The 21,065-nt window shown below is 42.9% G+C and overlaps 1 long non-coding RNA gene across 1 annotated transcript in view; it reads right to left on the bottom strand.

Annotated features, from left to right (window-relative positions):
* Window positions 1-12,152: 12,152 nt before the first annotated feature.
* Window positions 12,153-21,065, bottom strand: part of LOC140613857 (uncharacterized) — a 23,891-nt gene continuing 14,978 nt past the window's right edge. The window contains exon 3 of the long non-coding RNA XR_012014743.1: window positions 12,153-13,630. This is a non-coding gene — a long non-coding RNA (uncharacterized lncRNA). The remainder of the gene's footprint in view (window positions 13,631-21,065) is intronic.

Here is a 21,065-nt window from a genome sequence, read left to right as displayed (position 1 = left end):
ATAGTTGTTTAAAGCAGTGCAACCACTGGTGCCAAACGTCAGGAGTGAGACGTAGGAAATGGAAGGGCTTCCAGGCTTCTCCAGCTCCCCATTCCAAGGGAGCACCTGACCCGAATAGCTGGACTTCTCAGTCAGCTACGGTGTGGTGATGCTACACTTCAGGAAGACAAGTGTAGTATTCCTGCCAAGGAGTGAAAGCTTCCAGCTTAAAGTCCACACCCTCCTTCAATTCTCTTTTTTTTTTTTTTTAAGATTTTATTTATTTATTCATGAGAGACAGAGACAGAGAGAGAGGCAGAGGCACAGGCAGAGGGAGAAGCAGGCTCCCTGCAGGGACCCCGACGCGGGACTCGATCCTGGGTCTCTAGGATCATGCCCTAGGCCAAAGGCAGGCGCTAAACCGCTGAGCCACCCAGAGGTCCCCACCCCTCCTTCCATTTGACTCACCCTGTCACTCACCTGAGTCACATAGCTCCTTAGGGACACGCTCCTCACTTTTTCACCCCTTCCCCTTCTCCGTCTCCATCCTTTCCATGTGATTCTGTCTAACGATGTTTTTGGAAGGGTGACTAAGACACGAAACCATTTTGTAAAAATAAAAAATGCCCTGTGGTTAAAAGAGGATTAGACAAGAAATAAAAATCAAACCAACAAAGCATAACTATCTTTTAATCTTCACGTGTCCTAGCTTGCTCACTCTCAAAATTAATGATTCCAGACATTAATTTAATTGTGTCTCAGACCCTCAGGCTTGATACTCCTATTTTATAGGAGTAAACCATGACACAGAAGCAATTTGCCTGATAAAAGCTTATGAGTCAGGGGTAGTAGAGTCAGCGAGAAGCCTAAAGGACTTGACCCCTGGCTGGACTAGTAGCCCAAAGGTAACCTATTTACTTTAGACTGAGACTTTTTGCTGCATGCTCTGGTGGCTCAGAGGGCTGTCTTCAGGTCTATAAAGGTAAGCTAGAGAAAAAGTCCTCTAACCATATGTTAATAACCTGGAGAAATCCTCCAGCCTCAGGAGTGGTAACTTTGTCCTTTAAATTCCCCAGATAGAAACGAACAAGGGGTGGTAGAAAGGGAGGTGGGGGGGGGGTGACTGGGTGACGGGCACTGAGGGGGGCACTTGATGGGATGAGCACTGGGTGTTATCCTATATGTTGGCAAATTGAACACCAATACAAAATAAATAAATAATAATAATAAAATAAATTCCCCAGATATACATATATATGCATTTGTATGTGCATATGTACACATATACGTATATAGACGTATACACACACAGCATATATATATATGTGTGTATATATATATATATATATAATTTGTAAAAATATGACTTGGACCTTGACCACATGAATAATTCTTGCAGTAAGAAGACAACGAAATAGAAAATGGGCAAAAGATTTGAATAGACAAAAGAAGATATATACAATTGGCCAATAAACACACACACACACACAAAAAACATGCTCAACATCCACTCATCAGGGAAATACAAATTAAAACCACAAAAATATAGCACTTCAGATCCACTCCAGTGGCTGAAGTTACAAAGACCCAAGTGAGGTGTTGAGAAGCCTGTAGAGCGGCTAGGACTCTCACACATCGCTGGTGGGAGTGCGATAGGATACAGCCACCAGATAGAATCGTCGGACAACTTCCTACAAGGTGTCCATGTGAGCTAGCTATTCCACTTCTGGGTGTTTAACCAAGAGAAGTGAAAACATGTCTGTGCAAAGACTTGTTGAGAAATGTTCATCGCAGTCTTTAACATAGATCCCAGGGATCTCCGCCTCCTAGAATCTATGCCTTGGTGTAACACCCTCCCCTTGAGGCCTGAAGCTAGTGACTTACCTCTGACGTAGAGATTATGGCAAAACTGGGGAGGTGCCATTTCTGAGATTAGGTTGCATACAAAAAGACTGGTTTTCATATTTTTGCTGTCTCTTACTCTCTTCCTCACTAACTCTGGTGAAGCCATTGGGCATGTTATGAGCTTCTCTCTGAAGAGGCCCAAATGACAAAGAATTGAGGGAATTACCTGACCAACAGCCGGGGAGGAAGTGGGGCTCTCGGTCAAATAACCCTCGAGAAACCGAATCCTGCCAAACACTGTGAAGATGAGGATGGGCAGCCTGGCCAACACCTGGATTACAGCTTGGTGAGAGACCTGGAGGTAGAAGTCCCCAGCTGAGCTGGACCCCAACTCCTGGCCCATAGAAACTGTGATATAACAATATTTTCTTTCTAAATCACGAAGTTTTGCAGCAGTAGGTGACACATAGTCACAGAAGTCCAAAGCTGGAAAACAACAGGACAATAAACATCGTGGTGTGTTCATTCAACAGAATGTGACTTGGCAATAAAAAGGAACGAAATGTCTGATACATGCAACAACACGAATGAACCTAAAACCCTGAAACTCACCAAAACAAATTGCAAACAAAAGAGGGCATATGGTATAATCCCATTGATATGGAAGTCTAGAAAAGACAAAACATATTTGAAGTGACAGCAGATCAGTGGTTACCCATGGCCAGAAGGTGGGGGTTGACTTTTTTTTTGCAAAGAAACAAAAGAAACCTCTGGGGTTATAGAAAAGTTCTACATATGATTGTGCCAATATAGACAATATAGATTGTGGAGACCTTTGTCGTAATGCACTGGATTAAACACTTTAAAAAGGTATATAGGCATATTTTATCACGTGCAAATTGTGCTGTAATTTGCAAAGTTAAAAAAAAAATCCCCAAGTACATACAAGGTATAAAACTATGGCAGCATTTTTTTTTAAAGCAGGCTCCATACACAGGGTGGAGCCCAACACAAGGCTTGAACTCACAACCCTGAAATCAAGAACTGAGCTGAGATCAAGCATCAGACGCTTAACCAACTGAGCCATCCAAGTATTCCTATGGCAGCGAGTTTTAGGTATCTGTAGGAAATGAGCAGTTTCCTAGCAAATGTAAGCACCCAAAACTGGACAGAGAAGAGAGAAAATACTAGAATATACAGCAACCACACACAATAGATTGAAAAGATGATGAAAGAACTACCAAAAGCTACTTAGAAAGTATTTAACTTGTGGATCCTCAGTTTCTTAATCTGTAAAATGGAAACAAAGTAACACCTAGCCCTCAGAATTTTCGTGAGAATTGAGCTAACATGCTTGGTATAATGCTTGGGACACGGGAGATGCCCAGTATGGATTTCCCTTGTGTCCAGTGGTGTTTTAAGCCCTTTTGATGGGAGTTTTACTTCTCTTTCCAGATGAGCAACCTAACATTACTTAATTCGGTCAACAAACTCTGTGTTCCCCCCTTTCCAGATTCTTCCCAAGGAGATTCCCAACTCCATAGGATAGAACAGTCTCCCCTGTGTTCTTCTCTCTTGAAATTAATCGTGGAGAGAGCAGAGCAAAGATGACTAGAAGCAAGGGGAAGGAGGCCAAGCCCTCAGAAAGGAGGAAGACATCCTAAGAATCTGGCAAGCCTATGGACACACATCCTTCTGCAAGCCCTACAGTAGGAAGGCCCAGCCGGCTCTGCACTGACGAAAGCTGCGGTGTCAGCAAGCTAAGCCCCAGTGTGGCCAAGCCGATTCTCGGCACCCACAGCTGAGGGGAAGGTTGGTGGAACCCGAGCCTTTCACGTGGGTGCCCTCGCCTCCCTCCCTGCCTCAGGGAGGCCTCTGGGCCGGGGGTGGAGCCTGCACCACCTGGGAGGTTTAGGAATGATGTTCAGGGAGTGGAGCCTCTTGCCCAGTTAGAGGCCTGCAAGAATGTGGAGGCCCCCCCCCCCCCCCCCCGCTGGCCTCCTCCCCTCTCCACACTTCAGGACTGTTTCCCTTGGCCTCCTCCAAGATCTGGGAATGTTCTAGCTTTCAGACAAGCGCTGGAGCTTCCTGTAGCTCTGACCTGAGTGAACCTTCATGCCAGAGAGCATTTCTGTGGAAAGCAAGGAGAGGCCAGGGCCTGGTTGTTCCTGGTTGTTCCATGATATAGCCATTATCATGTCCCTTTCACCTTCAGATACGCCCCCCTTCCCCACATTCCCACGAAGAAGAGTAAATATCGGGGAGCCAGGCCAGGCTCAGGCTCCGGGCGACAATTGCTAAGAATCTGCCACTGCATCATAGGAACTCTTCAGTAACTTCCGTCGGTGACTTCCAGTGAATTCCCTCCACACGCAAGTGCACATTTTAGGCAAGGTCGCTGGCACTGAAATCCAGTGGATCCGTCGCGCCCTGCCATCTAGCAGCTTTGTGGCTTCAGTGTTTTCATTTCTAAAATGGGGAAGATTTGGGTCACCTGGGTGGCTCAGAGGTTGAGCCTCTGCCTTTGGCTCAGGGGGTGATCCCGGGGTCCTGAGATCGAGTTCCGGCACAGGGCCCAATGTGGGGCTCCATCTCTCAATCCTGTGATCATGACCTGAGCCAAGATCAACTCAGACACTTAACTGACTGAGCCACCCAGGTGCCCTGTCCCACAGTTCTTGTATATACTGTTCTGTCATTTTCACTCTTTTCTTTTTCTCTTTACATTTCAGTTTCATAAGTTTCTATTAAAGAGTCTTCAAGCTCATTGATCCTATCTTGGCTGTGTCTAGTCTCTTGATAAGTGCATTGAAGGCATTCAATGAATTCAATTGAAGTGCAGTATTTCTACTTCCTAGAATACAGGGAACCTGCTTCTCCAGAGGGAGAAGCCTGTGTCTCTGCCTCTCTCTCTTTATTCTCATGAATAAATAAACAGAATCTCAAATAAAATAAAATAAAATAAAATAAAATAAAATAAAATAAAATGGGGAAGGTTCTATCACCTCCTCTGAATGGTTGTTTTGAGAATGAAATGAGATCGCACGTGGCGAGTGCTCGGTACTGTCCCCGGCTCGTCACAGAGACTCAGTAAATATTAACATTGCCTTGACCACTGTCATTTCACACACGTCCCGAATGGGAGTGTGTGTGAGACTCTTCGCCCCATTCTGCTCATTTTCCCCATTGCCCCTGACTAAAGCTTCTGTGAAATTTAGAGAGATCTGGTATATTCTACAAAAGAGTTCAACACGAGTTTGGCCTACAAGCATTTGTGAAACACAAGCCACGCTCCTTATAGGTACTGGCAGTTGAAGGTGATTTCTGGTTACCTACTGCCAAAACCACCCCAAGACATAGCGCCTTAAAACAATGTACTATTGACGGTTATGGTTTTGTGGGTCGAATCAACCTCGTTGGCTTGTTTTTATGTAATAACGGTAAGTGAACAGCTGAGTCATCTGAAGGCTGGTCTGGGCTGGGCATCCAACAGGGTCTCTTCATTCTCTCTCCTGGTGTCCCAGTGGCACCTTTCTCTTGTAGAGCAGTCCAGACCTCTTACAGGGTGGCTCAAAGTTCTAAGAAAAAGAAAACAGAAAACTGTCAGTGATCTTACAACCTGAGCCTAGAAATGGTCCAGAGTCTTTTCTGCCACTCTCTGATGACAAAGCAACTCCAGGGCAGCGCAGATCTCAGGAAGAAGAGGAACGGACTCCACCTCTCAATGGGGGAGTAGCATGTACGTACACCAAGGGAAGGAATTGGTTGATGCTGAACATCTTTGGAGAGAAGCCACCAATGAACACAGTAGGTGAGTTCCACATGGATCAGAACACAAGGTATTTACCTGTGTGATTTTATTGTTTTTTAGCCAATACTTTTTCATCCCAGTGTGTGATGAGAATCAGCCACCATGTGCCTAAGGCTTCTGAGTTCCTACCACTGAGATTGATTCCTCAGGGAAGGGCAAATTCGTGAATGCATCCAATCATGACATTTTTCTGTTAGCTAAGATGGTTTTGTCACTTTCGGACTCTTTTCACCCACAGATTTCATCCCCCAAGTGATCATGTCACTTTGCACTCATCGTCTTGTCTTCAGAGTAGAAACCAAGGCTTTTGACCAGTCAGACTGACACCGTGCTCTTACTCCCCTTTCCTGGCACTTCCATTTTCTCAGTAATCCCAGCTTCCAGAGAGTTCCACTTACCCAGGTAATTCTTCTAACTAGTATAAGTCATATGCTTTAATAACTCCTTGTACTTCTTCAAAGCACCTACCTTAATTTGTATCTTTATATTTGAAGGATTTTTGGACAAACTTCTATCTTCCTCTCTAGATCCTAAGCTCTATGTAGTCAGGTGCCATTTATCTCCAGCATGTGGGTCTGTGCCTTGTCTCTGCCAGGTGCTCAATAATATTCTTTGAATGAATGAACAGTTCCTTCTTTCTAGAACTCTCCAGATGTAAAAGAAGGTAAATTCATTAAGATGGAGAGAAATTTTAAGCTTTTATTTTCAAAAGCATGGCGCTTGAAGTTAAGCTAGCAGACCTTAGAGATCTGGATATCCAACTTAAGGAAAGTGAATTTATTGGAGTCTGTGACTCAAGCAGTCCAAAGTAACCTTTCAGAACCCCTTCCACCGAGGCTCTGCTAAAGGACTATTTCTAGGTTTGAACTCTTAATGACCATTCCAGACCCTCTTTGCTGTGTTCTCACATCTCACATTCCTTCCCAGCTGCCTCATCCCCAGCTACCCAACCCTGTCTGATGGATGTTACAGTTGTAGTCCGTTTGGCTTAAAATTTCCCTGAAAATCCAAACCCCTTTGGACAACATCTTTCAAAAGTCTGTCCTCGCCTCACCTCCTCACCCAAGTATAACTCTGGAATCTTCTACTAAATTCCAATGCCCTGATTCTCAACATATTCAGACACAGCCTCCTTTAGCCTTGGGGCTCCCCAAACTGGAAACACAGATGAGCAATTGGACTCCATGAATCTTCTTATTCTTATTTTTTATTACGGAAAATTTTTGAGGTAAAGAAAATACCATCATGAACTGTTATACTCATCAGCCAGCTTTAATTATTATCAACTCATGACCAGTCTTTTTCCATCCACACCTCCACCCACTTCCCCTCTCTCCTGGATGGATTTCAGGGTCTAGCTCTAAAAGATAAGTGCTTTTAAAAACATACACACACACACACACAAACCCAACACAACTAAAACACGTTATCACACCTGAAAATACCCTGCGCACTCTTAATGGTCAGTAACTACTGATTTTCAATCTGAAATATACCAACACAATAAAGCACCATAAAGTTAGCTCTTCTTTTTTTTTTTTTAAATTTTTATTTATTTATTATTTATGATAGTCACAGAGAGAGAGAGAGGCAGAGACATAGGCAGAGGGAGAAGCAGGCTCCATGCACCGGGAGCCCGACGTGGGATTCGATCCCGGGTCTCCAGGATCGCGCCCTGGGCCAAAGGCAGGCGCCAAACCACTGCGCCACCCAGGGATCCCAAGTTAGCTCTTCTTTACCACTATCCTCCCCAAATACTCCACAAATGAACCCCACATGCACTCTCCAAAGAGCAAAAAGATACGCATTTCTGATGACATTGTTTATTGTCTCATGTAAGAAATGGCACTAACAGAATTGATTTTGCTTTTATCGATGTTCTTCAGACAAAGACGACGGGGAATACCTGCAATTGAACAGTTGGGTTTTTGTACAGGTTGCTGTGAGGGGAACAGTCATATGGAGGAACCTGGAGCATCTCAGTAAGAGGGCGTCAGAAGGAAGCTAGTAAAGAATTTCAACTTCAGTTGGGTAATTTAGGGGAAGGTCCAAGGAAGCAGGGCCTTCCTCTGTATTATCAGAAAATGGAGGCAGTTCTGTGATTGGACTTCCCAATCAAGGAAGACCCAATCAGGTCTTCTCTGTAGGGAGGACAGACAAGAGAGTCACCCAGTCAGTGAGAAGGGGGAAGACAGTGTTTTAGATTACACAGTGACCTTGTTTTTGTCTCAAACATGATCGAGAGTGACCTCATTTGATATAGATATCTGCAAGATTGTTTGTGTCCAACAGGAGGACAAAATGATGGCCTGAGCATCAGACCACCTTGTAATCATATTGACATAGAGCTGTGACAGTGAAATCCATTCTGGATGTCATGGGCAACTTTTTTTCTTTCTCATTATCCTACCACTTTCTAGGGTATGTGAATTTGTTGGCTACTACTATCTTTAGTCCTGATTCTTTTTTTTTTTTCTTTTTAAAGATTTTATTTATTTATTCACGAGACACAGAAAGAGAGGTAGAGACATGGGCAGAGGGAGAAGCAGGCTCCCTGTGGCTGGCTAGCCTGATGCAGACTCGATCATCATGACCTGAGCCAAAGGCATGTGCTCAAACACTGAGCCACTCAGGCGCCCTGAGTCCTGGTTCTATTTGAGTTTCTGAAGCCACTTTTCCTTTTAGATCAAATGATCATTTTTTTGTGGTGTGGGTTATTATATTCAAGTGTCAATAAACTTCCTTAAGTCTTTCTCTAAAGAAGAAAAATGAATTCATGCATTCTCATTGAGATCCAAGGGAACATAATTGTTTAAAGATAACTTCCAAACATTTGATGATTGTAAAATTATGATACATGAGACAGGAAAGATTAAAGAATACAGTGTAAGGTGACCCATGTGAAACACTGGCATGGAATTCAAAAGCTTCTGTTTAGTCACTAGGTCACCAGACCTCCCTATCGTCATCCACAATATAACTAGTTTGGGCTAGATGACATTCCACTTCCATCAGTCCCTGATTCTAGAATATAAAACAGTCTCAGCTATGTTATATGTTTATACATCTCCTTTCTTCCTTCTAGCTCTTAATCATGGAAGATCTCAAACATGGATAAAAGTAGAAAGAATAGTAAAGCAAACCCCAAGTAGCCAGCACCAACTTCCCAGTCACCAAATTCCCAGGCCTGGCTTGGTTGTTGGTGTTTCTCTACCCACCCACGCCAGTGGCTATTTTGAAGCAAATCCCTAGATATCATCTCATTTCAGTTGCTTTGCCTTACTGGCAAGAAAAAAATAATAAAGAAAAAGAACAGTTTTAAAATGTGGGGTCCCACGACATCACATTGGCTCATATATAGAAATTTAAGGAGAACGAATTTCATTTAATAGTGTGACTGCAGATGAACAGTAGTTTTATGGGAAGTAGCCTAAAATAGGCAATGGTCAGTTGCGTAGTAAAACAAAACAAAAGTAACGTAATTTTTTTCCCACAATATTCTTGGCATTTAAAAATAGTTTCCTGCAGATATTTGTCAGCTCTATTTGAAACAATCGGAGAAATGGGCCTAGAGGTCAGAGAGAACTTGTGAGCCACAATGACGGAGGAAGTTCAGTCCCTGCTGCAGTCAACCACAACCTGTTTTTCCACCCGGTCCTCAGCTTTGGGTGAGCTGCACACCAGGATCTGCAGTTGCATTTGTGGCTTTCCCAATGTTGTAGTTATTCAATGAATGTGATAGTGCGGATTCCACATAGATTCATACTGCTGCTAAGGTTTCCGGATAGCAAATAAAAATACAGGATGCCCAGTTAAATTCAAATTTTCTACAAACAATAAGTAATTTTTTAGTATGAGTATATCTCAGAAACTGCATGGGACATACTTATACTAAAAATATATATAAATAAATAAATTCAGGGGCTCCTGGGTGGCTCAATCAATTAAGCATCCAACTGTTGATTTTGGCTCTGCTCATGATCTCTGTGTTGTGAGATTGAGCCCCAAGCCTGGTTCTGTGCTGGGTGTGGAGTCTGCTTAAGATTCTCTCACTCTGGGATGCCTGGGTGGCTCAATGGTTGAGCATCTGCCTTTGGCTCAGGGCGTGATCCTGGAGACCCAGTATCGAGTCCCATGTCGGGCCTGCTTCTGCAGGAGCCTGCTTCTCCCTCTGCCTTTGTATCTGCCTCTCTCTCTCTGTGACTCTCATGAATAAATAAATTCTTTAAAAAAAATTCATTAACTGAAATTTTAAATTAATTTGGGCATCCTATATTTTACCGGGAACCGTATAATTACAAGGCGTATGTTAAATGGTTACTCTGGTTGCATAATGAAACTTATGGTTTGGGGCACCTGAGTGGATCAGTTGGTTAAGCATCTGCCTTTGGCTTCTTTGGTCTTGACCCTGGAGTCCTGGGATTGAGCAACGCCTTACACTCCCCACTCAAATGGGAAGTCTACTTCTCTCTCTCCCTCTGCCCCTCCTCCTGCTTATGCTTATGCACATGCATGCGTGCTCTCACATAAATAAAATCTTTTTAAAAAATTAAAAATTAAATAAACGTGTAGTGGCTTAAAGCAATAATAATTATATATTATATCTCCTACTTTCTATGGGTCAGGAATTCAGGAAGAGCATAGGGGGATAGTTTCAGTTGCCTCTACTTCAAGATGTCTGGAGCCCCGGCTAGAAGACAGGCCGAGAATCATCAAAAGCTCATTCAAGCATGTGTCTGGCAGTAGATGCTGGTTATGAACACCGCACATGTCAGCCAGAGTGTTCACAGGGGCTTCCTTACAACATAGCTGATGGGTTCCCAGGGAAAGAGCCCCTAGAGAGGGAACCAGGCAGTCATATTGCCGTTTATGACCTAGCTTCAGTGTCACCTCCACCCAGTTTCAAGGGGAAGGAACTCAGATCTGACATTGGGCGAAGTGCATGGGGATGGAATCCATATTGGTATGGTCATCTTTAAAAAAATAAAATCTGCCACAACACGTCCATTACATAGGGCTCTTATATTGAATATTCCCTTCTAAATATAGGTAAACATTCCGACTATAAGTTAGAATGAAGAGTCTCCTCATGTGCTCATTTCATTCACGTTCTGTTGGACAGCTAAAATGTAAATGCATATATTTACCATTGTAAGGGTAAAATGTCAAAATACTCATGGTTGTGAAAGTTGTTTATTTTATATACAAAAGCAATTATTAAGAACTATTGAGCAGATCAATAGGGAAATCAACTGACAGTCTGTGTAATAATGCTAACCTTGGTGGAACAGATTGGTGTACTTTCATGACATTAAATAACATAACCTTTCAGAATTGCATCTCACTCATGTGTCATTTAAATTCCACTTAAGCCATACATTTTTCCAGGGAACGTCCTATTTGGAAATTCTTTACATTTTAGGAGGATGTCTTAAAAGCATAAGGATAACTTTAACCACTTCAAAATGTTAGGGGCAGGAGAAACTCCAAAATCATAGAATGACATCTGTAATAAGTCATCTTCAATCCAGACAGGATAATGCTGTGATTCCATATTTTGTGAATATATATTCAATGAAATATTATTCAGCCTTAAAAAATAAAAAGATCTTGTCATTTACAATATGGATGAACCTGGAGGACTTTGTTCTTATGAAATAAGCCAGACACAGAAAGAAAAAGCTGCATGAGCTCACTTATACATATGATCTACATATTGTCTATGTCCATACCACCCTGAGTATGCCCGGTCTCATCTGATCTCGGACGGAAGCTAAGCAGAGTCGGGCCTGGTTAGTACTTTGATGGGACATGTAGGATACACGTATTGAATACAGAGAAACAAAGAGTAGCATGGTAGTTACCAGGGGCTGGGAGGTGAAGGAAATGGAGAGATGTTGCAGTTAGGTAGGATGAATAGAGACATGATGACTATAGTTAATAATACTGTACTGAATACTGGAAATGTTACAAAAAGTATATATTTCAGTGCTCTCATTTCAAATAACCCTAAAAGGTAACTATATGAGGAGGTGACACGTTAATTATCTTGACTATAGTAGTCATTGCATTATGTTGTATATCAAGTCACCACTTTCACCCCTTATATATTTATTAATTTAATATATAATATCAATATAATTAACATAATTTTTGAAATTATATGTATATAATTTTTATTTTGAAATTAAATATATATATTATTTTGAAATCATATATAATTTTTATTTTGAAATTATGTATAATTTTTATTTTGAAATTATATATATATAATTTTTATTTTGAAAAAAATCCTATGTAGAAAAAAAGGAAGTATTAGATAAAAGTGAGGTGTCCCTGGTATATATTGTTCCTCCACAAGCTTCAGTTAAAATGAGCAGCTATTTAGTGCCACAAACGTGCAGAAATCTGACCGCCGACAGTGTTGAGTACTTACGGATCTGATGCTAGCCAGACTTCTACCTTCAGTCTACAAAAAGTTCAAATAATAAAATTGCAATGTTGGCAAAGTTTCGGATTTATCTTTATATCCCTCATGTTTATTCTGTGAAACTGATCTTTGGCTTTGGCCTCAATTTTGGATGAATATCGATTTTAACATTTGGTTGTTCAACAATTGGTCAAAGTAAGTACAGGGTCCACAGCTTCCGGGGCCAATGTAGCACATGTAATCAATAGAACTGCAAGTTCTAATTCACGGTTTCTACACAGTCTCTGTTTCCCTACACAGTGTTTTTGAAAAAGCACAGCTGAGGGCATTAACTTTCTGATGAGAAAGATCATAGGAATGAATGAAAATAAGGATCAAATATGGGTTGAAGAGGGAGTATTGGCATAAAAATATCATAGGCCTAAAAGGAAGATGGATGGAGGAACGTGGGCCTCTATTTCTACAAAATGGGAAGAGACATTACAGAATGCAAAGGAATTGGGTGTGGAGGAAGAAGAGAGTGCTCGAAGAATGTGGAAAATGGAACAACAGTTGTGGAATGCGGTTTGGGAATGCATGAGTAAGGCCGGGAAGACAGAGGACAGACGGCTGAGTAGTATTAGGGCCCTCCTAGTGGACATCAGCATGAATTTTTAACAGGCTCAGATTTTAAGAACAACGGCCTTACAGCATGCAGAAAACAGGGCAAGCCGGAGTGATGAGAGTTCTCTTCCAATCCCAGAAGCTGTCAGTGACTGTCTCAAGAACAGAAGTTTACTACAGCAGCCAGCAACTGAAATATCCCACAAAGGACAAAGCTGGTGGGAAGTCAAAAGGAGGGCATCTATTTGGCCCCAAATAAATATACTAATAAATGTATACAGCTTCACTGTATGATTGTAGGATCCTATGTATGTCCCAGGATCTGACCACCTGCATCACCTGGTGGCTTGTTAGAAATGCAGCATCTCAAGCCACACCCCAGACCTTCTAAGTCAAAATCTGCATTTGAGCAAGAGGGCAGAAAATTCACATACAGGTTAAAGTTTGAGAAGCCTGGTCTGTAACTTTGCTAAAGCTTCGACATACGCATGGGTAATCGCAGTAATGCTAATCTTGGGGGGAAAAAAAGTACTGAGCCTCTTCAATTTGCCTCACGCCATCCTGGGGACTGTGAAGACCACCGGGTGTATCCTAGGATGTATTCTGTGCCTTCTGGGTTTAATTGCTCCAGTTTGGTGGGAAGGTGATTTTATTTTTCATTTTTTTATTGAAATTTATTTTATTTATTATTTGTTTTTGCAATTGTAGTTCAGTCTTCAAAGTCTATGAAAGGAAAACAGTGCCTTTCAGCTGTGACTTTCTGTGATTCGGAGCCGGTCATTCGATTTCAAGTGAGTGAGGTTTATCCTTGAACTTGGGCTTCTGGACTGGGCCGCTGACCGGGGAAGGGCCGCTGGAATCAGCACATGCGCCGCCAGCGGCCTACACCTTTAGGAGATCCGCCCAAATATCTATTGTCCTCAGCATTCTCGAGCCTGATCCATAAGGGCTCAATAAATAGCCTAAAAAAAAAAAAAGTGTGAAAGTTAAGACTGACCTGCACAGAAGCTCACTGATAGGATCAGCGCTTTACGTCCTGCCTTTTAAAACCTGATGCTATGTTATTTATTTTTAAAGATTTTATTTATTTATTCATGAGACACACACACACACACACACACACACACACAGGCAGAGACATGGGCCCAAGGAGAAGCAGGCTCCCTGCAGGGGAGCCTGATGCAGAACTCGATTTCAGGACCCCAGGATCATGATCCGAGCCAAAGGCAGACGCTCAACCACTGAGCCACCCACATGCCCCTTAAACTTGGTTTTAATGTTTTCACTGCCTCAGAATCTGGTCTTACCCACACTTTTTGCTCTCTTTTCTCATCCTTCCACAGCCTGGAGTAGTCCTTAAAGTCAACATGACCCTCTCTGGGCAGTGGGACAAGGTGAGCACTCCCAGCACCGCCAGCGCGGCCTTGTCCTTTCATTGAGATGAGCAGCCTGCAGGCCGGGGTTCAAAAGCTGACTTGATACTTTCTAGTGTGAAGCCTGTGGCTTCAGCAAGCTCCCTACCCCTGTGAGCCTCGGTTCCCTCCCACAGAGCAAAGAGGCAGTTACTGTCCCCACCTCCCCACCTCAGAGGGACGTGGTCCAGATAAAATGAGTTAACGATGAAAAGCATTACAGTCATATGCAGCATGTCACAAGCGTACAAGAAATGTTAACTACAAAATTCTATTAAAATTTATTCCTGACCATGAACAAAGTTTCAAAGAAGCTTTGCTTTCTCAGAGGAGCCTTCCCAGCCCTCCCAGAATCCCCCTCTTACTATGTACAGGTTCAGGCTTCCTCAGCGCCATGGCACAGATCACTGGTTGCTTATTATATTGCACATTTCTGAGACTATCTGGTTAGCAAGAGGTCACATAGCATAGGGGTCAAGAGCATAGACCTTTTTTGTTTGTTTTAGCACAAGGCTGCATAAGATCAAATCCTAGCTCTTGCTCCAAATTGTAAGATCTTGGCCATAAGTCACTCTCTGTGCCTCAATTTCCTCATCGGTAAAATGCAGATTAATACTTGAATCTACTTTAAACAATTGCTATGAGAAATATATATATTGCTTGGTATCTCATAACTGCTAGGCATGTTTCCTATTCCTATTCTCAGTATTTCCTATTCTTAGTATTATTAGTATCTATCTTCCTTTTCTTAGCAGCTCTGTCCATTTATCAGTGCCTGATACTTAAGGGCACAATGAACATGCTAAAAGAATAAATGTATGGAAGCTAAAATTGACATGATTTTAGCTCATTGACAGGACAAATGCTTTCGGCCAGTTGCTTTCAATATAATTTTCCAAATTTCACCTGTCTTCTTTCTGGTTATGTTTTTGCTTTATACATATGTGAATTGTTTTAACAGTAAATATGACTGAGGAAAAAATAATACTAAAAATTATTGGGGAAATACCTATCCAAAGGTACAGATCCAAAGAATAATATGTAATTTTATGAAGTCAGATGTATAACATAACAAATATGTTCAAATGTCCCTGCCTTTTAAAAACCATAACATGGATTTCTAAACTTAGTCTACTTTAGAAGACTAAAGTCTTCTTATGAGTGCATTTCATTTTAAAAAGAGGATGAGGACCCTCAATTAGAGATGTTCCACTTTATGCAGAGTGGGTGGAGACTGAGCTCCTACTGAAAGTTAATTTTCCACCTATAACCATAGTGACATGAAACAACGCTAAAACCAATCAATATTTGGACAGATTTCTTGGACAGATTTATCAGCCAGGACTCACGTTCCTCTAAGAGGTCAAGCTGTGCCCTTTTGTACTGAAACCTGTGTCAGAGAGGGCCACATGGCAACCCCTTTGAGTCATGAGGCAGGGCATGTGTGCATTTGCTGATTCTGATTGTGAAAATAACTGGAGACACTGACTTTTAGGTGTTGATGGCACTTACAAGATCCCCAAGTCCAAATCTTAACTCAGACTGAGTCTATCCAGATAAAATAGAGGGAATTACCCAGATTAGTCATCTTATAGATAAGAAAGGCCCTTAATTTGAAGCTAAATCTTTGCAGGCAATTCTTTCCTGTGTTGATGTAAGAGTAGATGCCAGTTTGGGTTAATGAGATATTACAGTGTGGTAGTTAAGAGCACAGTCTCTGGATCCAGACTTTCTGGGTTCAAATCCTACCTCTACCATTGTGGCAGGCTAAAGATGGCCACAAAGGCTTGGATACTCCTTTCGTGGACAGATGAGGTCTATGCCCCTCCACTGAATCTGAGATGGCTCTGTGATGATTCTGACCAAGGCGATAAGATAAAAGTAGACCTGGCCCAGCTTTCTGGCCCAGCTACCACTTCTTGCCTCTCTTGGAGCCTTAAGCCATCAGGTAAAATCAGACTATGCTGCTACAGAGACCACAGGGAGAACCCTGAGACTATGGGGGAAGAGTGGGGACCCGCCAAGCCCAGCCTTACAGCCCTTCCCGTGAAGGCACCTGGCAGGTAAGCAAAGCCTTCAGGGTCCCTAGAGACCAATGCAATGCAGCCTTCAGTTGAATAAGAGCAAATAACCCCAATCAACACTACCCAGGACAGAATTACCCAGTTGATTCCTGAACTACAAAATCATGATATATAATAAAATGGTCGCTCCCTGTGAGGAGCCTGCTTCTCCCTCTTCCTATGTCTCTGCCTCTCTTTCTGTGTCTTTCCTGAATAAATAAATAAAATCTTAAGAAAATAAAGAAATGACCTTCTAAACACAAAGGACTAGAGTTTACTGTTCCACCTAAGATTAGGCTCGGCCCTCCTGCAGGCCAGCTGTGTCCCATGCAGTGGAGGCCGAGCTGGCTCCCAACCCTGCTCCCGGCTCAACACCCTCAGTGTGCATCCAGCTCCCCCAAGTCCCACTTCATGCCATTTTCAACTTTCACTCCTTTCACACCTCCTTTCCCTCAAATGACCACTCGCCTTCTTCCTGCTAACACAGATTCCCTCACAAACACCTGAGAAATGAGGAAGCTCCAAGTATCCCGGGGAGGGGCTGGGGAACCCCAGTCCTTCAGGTTGATCTATGACAGAAGAATTCTGTACACACTGAAGTTCTGGAAATGCCAGACACTACATTTCCGAACTTTCCCTCCATAATTACAAGTGCATTTGCTGATTAAAAGCCCTAAAAAGTTATCTAGATTTTTATAGACATATCTCGATTGTGAAACACTTTTTTGAGTCCTCAAGGTATAGAAGAAGGAAGCAGGTGAAGGGCGCAGAGAAGAAAGTAAGAAGATGGTTAGTGCGTCTTGACCCAGCAAGAAGGCAAATCAGAGAGGGCTGGGTTTCAGCTCTGAGGGCCATGGAAGCTTCTGAGGCCTTCAAGCAAGAGCATATCCAATCAGATTTGCATTGACTCTTACTTTTGACCTCTATTTACTCATTGGAGACCTACAGTAAACAAACCACGTTGCAGTGTCACCCATCATCTACACGTGCATTACAGAAGGCTCATAAAATGGCTCTGATTCTTGTTACACGCAATGCCCACTAATTTTTTTCTATTATCTTTTCCTCCTTTTGGAAATCGCTTTTAAGAGGCTGTTCCAATAATCTAAGCAAGCAAAGACAGCTAAGTTTTATAACACCTGAATATGAGTGTGTCGTGTTTAGCGCATCATCTCCTCCTTGACGTGCTAAATGAATAGAGGAGAGTGATCTACTTTCAGAGACACAGAAGAGTGTCTTCTGGTTCTTCTGCTAAGCATCAGCTAATTCCTATAACCTCTATGCCCGGTTCCCATGGTCTGTTGTAAGAGGTTGTCCTCCCACTGAGGGCAGAGTCAGTCAGATTTTTTTGTGTTCATGAAGACAGCACTGGGCACCTTGGTGGATGCTTCAAGCACACTTATCGTTTGCATTGCATTGCACCAAACTGATGATTCTTCATCCTTTGTAGGGCAAAGAAGTCTAGCAGGCTGAGGAGCAGTAGCAAGCTTCACCGAAGTGTGGTGCACACCCCCGCAGGTGATCAGAGTCACCTGGAAAATATCTCCTACTCCTGGGCTCATTGTCTCAGGAACGGAGTGCCTACAGCACAGAGAGGAAGCTCTGGACTTCCTGCTGCTGAAGCTCTTGCAGTCAAATCTCCCAGAGGGTGAAGTCCAGAAGGGCCACCATGTTTGCATTCTTCTTCTCTTTCTGCAAGGATCATTGCTGTCTTTCCGTCCATTCCAGAGCTGCCATCTGCTCTCACTGCTGAGGTCTTCTTACAGGACTGGATCCAAAATGGAGCTCAATCTCAGTTATCTCCTCCTCGCTGTCTCTGAAAAGGAAGGTTCTAGGCTTTTTGGTTTAAGGGCCTCACTGCTCAACAGAGAGCAAACAACAAACCATTAAGCGTAGGTGTCATGAGAACAATTGCCAGAATCTCAACAGTTTTTCTAGCACCTCGAGCAGTCTGTGGGTGACCCCCACGTCTTCCTGTGGGTGGATTTCACCAAGCTTCCCTTCCCTACCCCCCCCCTTTGTCCAGGTTAGGTGTTCCACTTCCTGCTTGCTGGTCTGAAGGCACAATCAATAGCTGAAAATAAATGAGTTAGTCACCCTCCAGGTTCTGGATGACCAGAGCATTCCAGAAAAGTGACTGTCAGTGTTTCTCCTTCTCCACAGAGGAAATAAATGACCTCAGGTCTCTCCTTCACGATTACTCACGTACCACAACTTCTTAAAAATTGTGGAAGGACTCTGGGCTGAGACCTTGTTTGTGGCGACCTGGCTAAACACAGCAAGAAGGTCAGAGTCATCGGTAGATATAGGACCTGTTATGGTGCCTCCCACCAGGAAAATGATGAGGAAGTTTGGAGTAAGCCACGTGCCAGGTACACTTGCTCCTTCTGGGCAAAGCCAAGATGAAAAGACGAGCTGTGGGGATCTGGCATCATGGTTCCTCCTTGAAAATGGTAGCCCGTGGTGCCTGGACCTCCCACAGCACCCCTGCTGTCACAGAGTCAGTCAGCAGACAACTGGAGTTGCTGAAAGACCAGTAGAAATGCCACCATTTGAAACATCACTAACCTACGACAAATGGGTTAATTTATTTAACAAAATTACTTTGGCATATTGTTAAATTTATTAATTACACATTCCAATTTGTGTTGCATTAGTCTTGCTTTCACAAAAGACTTGGAAATTAAAAATCCTTCTAGTTTGGGGGTACCTGGGTGGCTCCATCGGTCAAATGTCTGACTCTATTTCGCTTAGGGCCTGATGTCAGGGATGTGGGATGGAGCCCTGCTGGGTGTGGAGCCTGCTTAAGATCCTGTCTCTCCCTCCTTCCCTTAAAATAATCCTTTGGGCTCAGTGGTTTAGCGCTGCCTTCAGTCCAGGGTATGATCCTGGAGACCCAGGATCGAGTCCCGCGTTGGGCTACCTGCATGGAGCCTGCTTCTCCCTCTGCCTGTGTTTCAGTCTCTCTCTTTCTCTCTCTGTGTCTCTCATGAGTAAATAAATAAAATCTTTTTTAAAAATCCTTCTAATTTTTATTGGAAAAACATTATGGAAGAAACTAAGTGTGGTGCACCGTACCCTTTACCTTGATCTCTTCTCTCAAACAGTGTAGGCTGGCAACTCCAGTTGTTAGTCTGAAAAGTCTGGGGCATCAGGGCTGTCCTAACCAGTGTTACTGAAATGCCATGATGAGAAATTCTAGAGGTCAAAGGCCCTGGCAAAAGAAAGAAGCTGTCCAGTTCCCAGTGGGAAGCTGCCTAGCTTCACGGTAGCATCTATGATGATTAATTCAAGCCTTACATTTCTAGAACCTTATTTTCCTCTGTGGCATTACCCTCAAGACTCCTTGTCAAAACTGGTGGGTTATATAAGAAAAAAAAAAAAAAAGCTCATTTTGCACTTGCTTGGAGTGTTGGAAAACAACTGCCAGCAAAGTGGTGATAGTCCTTATCTGCTGGTGGTGAGGATGCAGTTGGTTTTCCTTTTTTTCCTTCTGTTTTTCTGTATATCTGACTTTTTTTTTTTTTACCTAAATAAATACTTATTGGTAATAAGGGGAAAAAATCTAAATTGTTGTTCAGAAGGAAGTATATCTCACTGTTTCTATATACTTGCACATAATGATGTTCTATAGTTTATACTGAAGAGATTGTCTTTTTTTAATTTCTAAAAGGGAAACCGATTAGGGAGACCATAGCCCAGGTTTTGGGAACATAACTTCCTGATTTACAATCTTAGCTCCTTGCCTCATTTTGCTGGAATGACCTTGCAAAAAGTACTTCATCTGTCTGGGCCCAACTATCTTCACCTCAGGAGGGGCCTGATCTCTTCTTCATGAGAGGATGAGGAGCATTTAAAGCCCCCTTTGTGCTTAGGATATTAGGCCTGCTCGAGAAACATTTGCTGTTTTGCTTCTCACCTCAACCCTGAGATCTCAGAAAGTATCTTTATAGAGAGACCAATACACATTTCAAAGAATCTTTAGAAGGAAACTCAGCATCGATCCGACCCGACTTCTTCAGAGTCCTGTCCACAGTGTCCCTGGCCGACGGCCCCTGGGCCTTGGGATAAGACAGCCCCCTGCTGCCCTGGGAGTAGGTGGTCAACTCTACTGCAGGGTAGGTCTCACCATGATCGTGATGTTACTTGCTTTCTATTTAGCTAAAATTCGACCGTCTGTGAAATTCAACCTATTGTTCTTAAGTTGGACCTCTAGCCTCTCCACGAAGAACTAGCAAGCTTCCTGTTCGACCCCACAATCCATTGGCTACCAGCACCAAACTAGCTCCTTGCATAATGTAGAGCATGGTCTAGGCCATGGCAAGTGGCTTCTTAAGGACACAAATGAATGAGTAACTGAATCATGCCTCTGGCAGCTGGCAAAATTTCGAATAGAGATCTACCTTACAGCCCCCAGTACTCTCTAACAGCTCTTCCAACTTTGTCCACTTGGCCTCCAGGTGATTGATTTATTGGTACCTTGCCTCTGCTCTCCCCAACATCGACTTTCCCTTTCCCTTACTATCTGTGAAGACAGGTAAGTCTTACTGCATGGAGGATATAATGGAACATGCCGATTGGGAGAACTTGCTTTTGCTAATTCCATCACACCAGGCAAGGAAGAGGATGGCACTTACCGAAGCACAAGTACAGACATCTAGCAGTCAGGCCATAAAATTAATAATCATCTTGGTTTTATCCTTCCAAATATTCCCATAGGGCTGAGCACCATGATACCCACCTAGACCAGCAAATTGTTATTTCTGTATTGAGGACAACAGAAACTCTTTTGGAGAATCTTTTTGCGTTCCAGGCTTTCAGTGGAAAAGCAAAAGATACACACTGTAGACCATCCAGTACTTGTGAGGCCTGATTTTAGGATGTAACTCAATTATCCAGTGATTAGAAAGAGCCTGGGAGAA

Source organism: Canis lupus, chromosome 22 (assembly GCF_048164855.1).
Source record: "Canis lupus baileyi chromosome 22, mCanLup2.hap1, whole genome shotgun sequence".
In the NCBI taxonomy this organism is placed as follows: domain Eukaryota; kingdom Metazoa; phylum Chordata; class Mammalia; order Carnivora; family Canidae; genus Canis; species Canis lupus.
The sequence above is the reverse complement of the archived record's forward strand: the minus strand, read 5'-3'. Positions and strand labels throughout refer to the sequence as shown.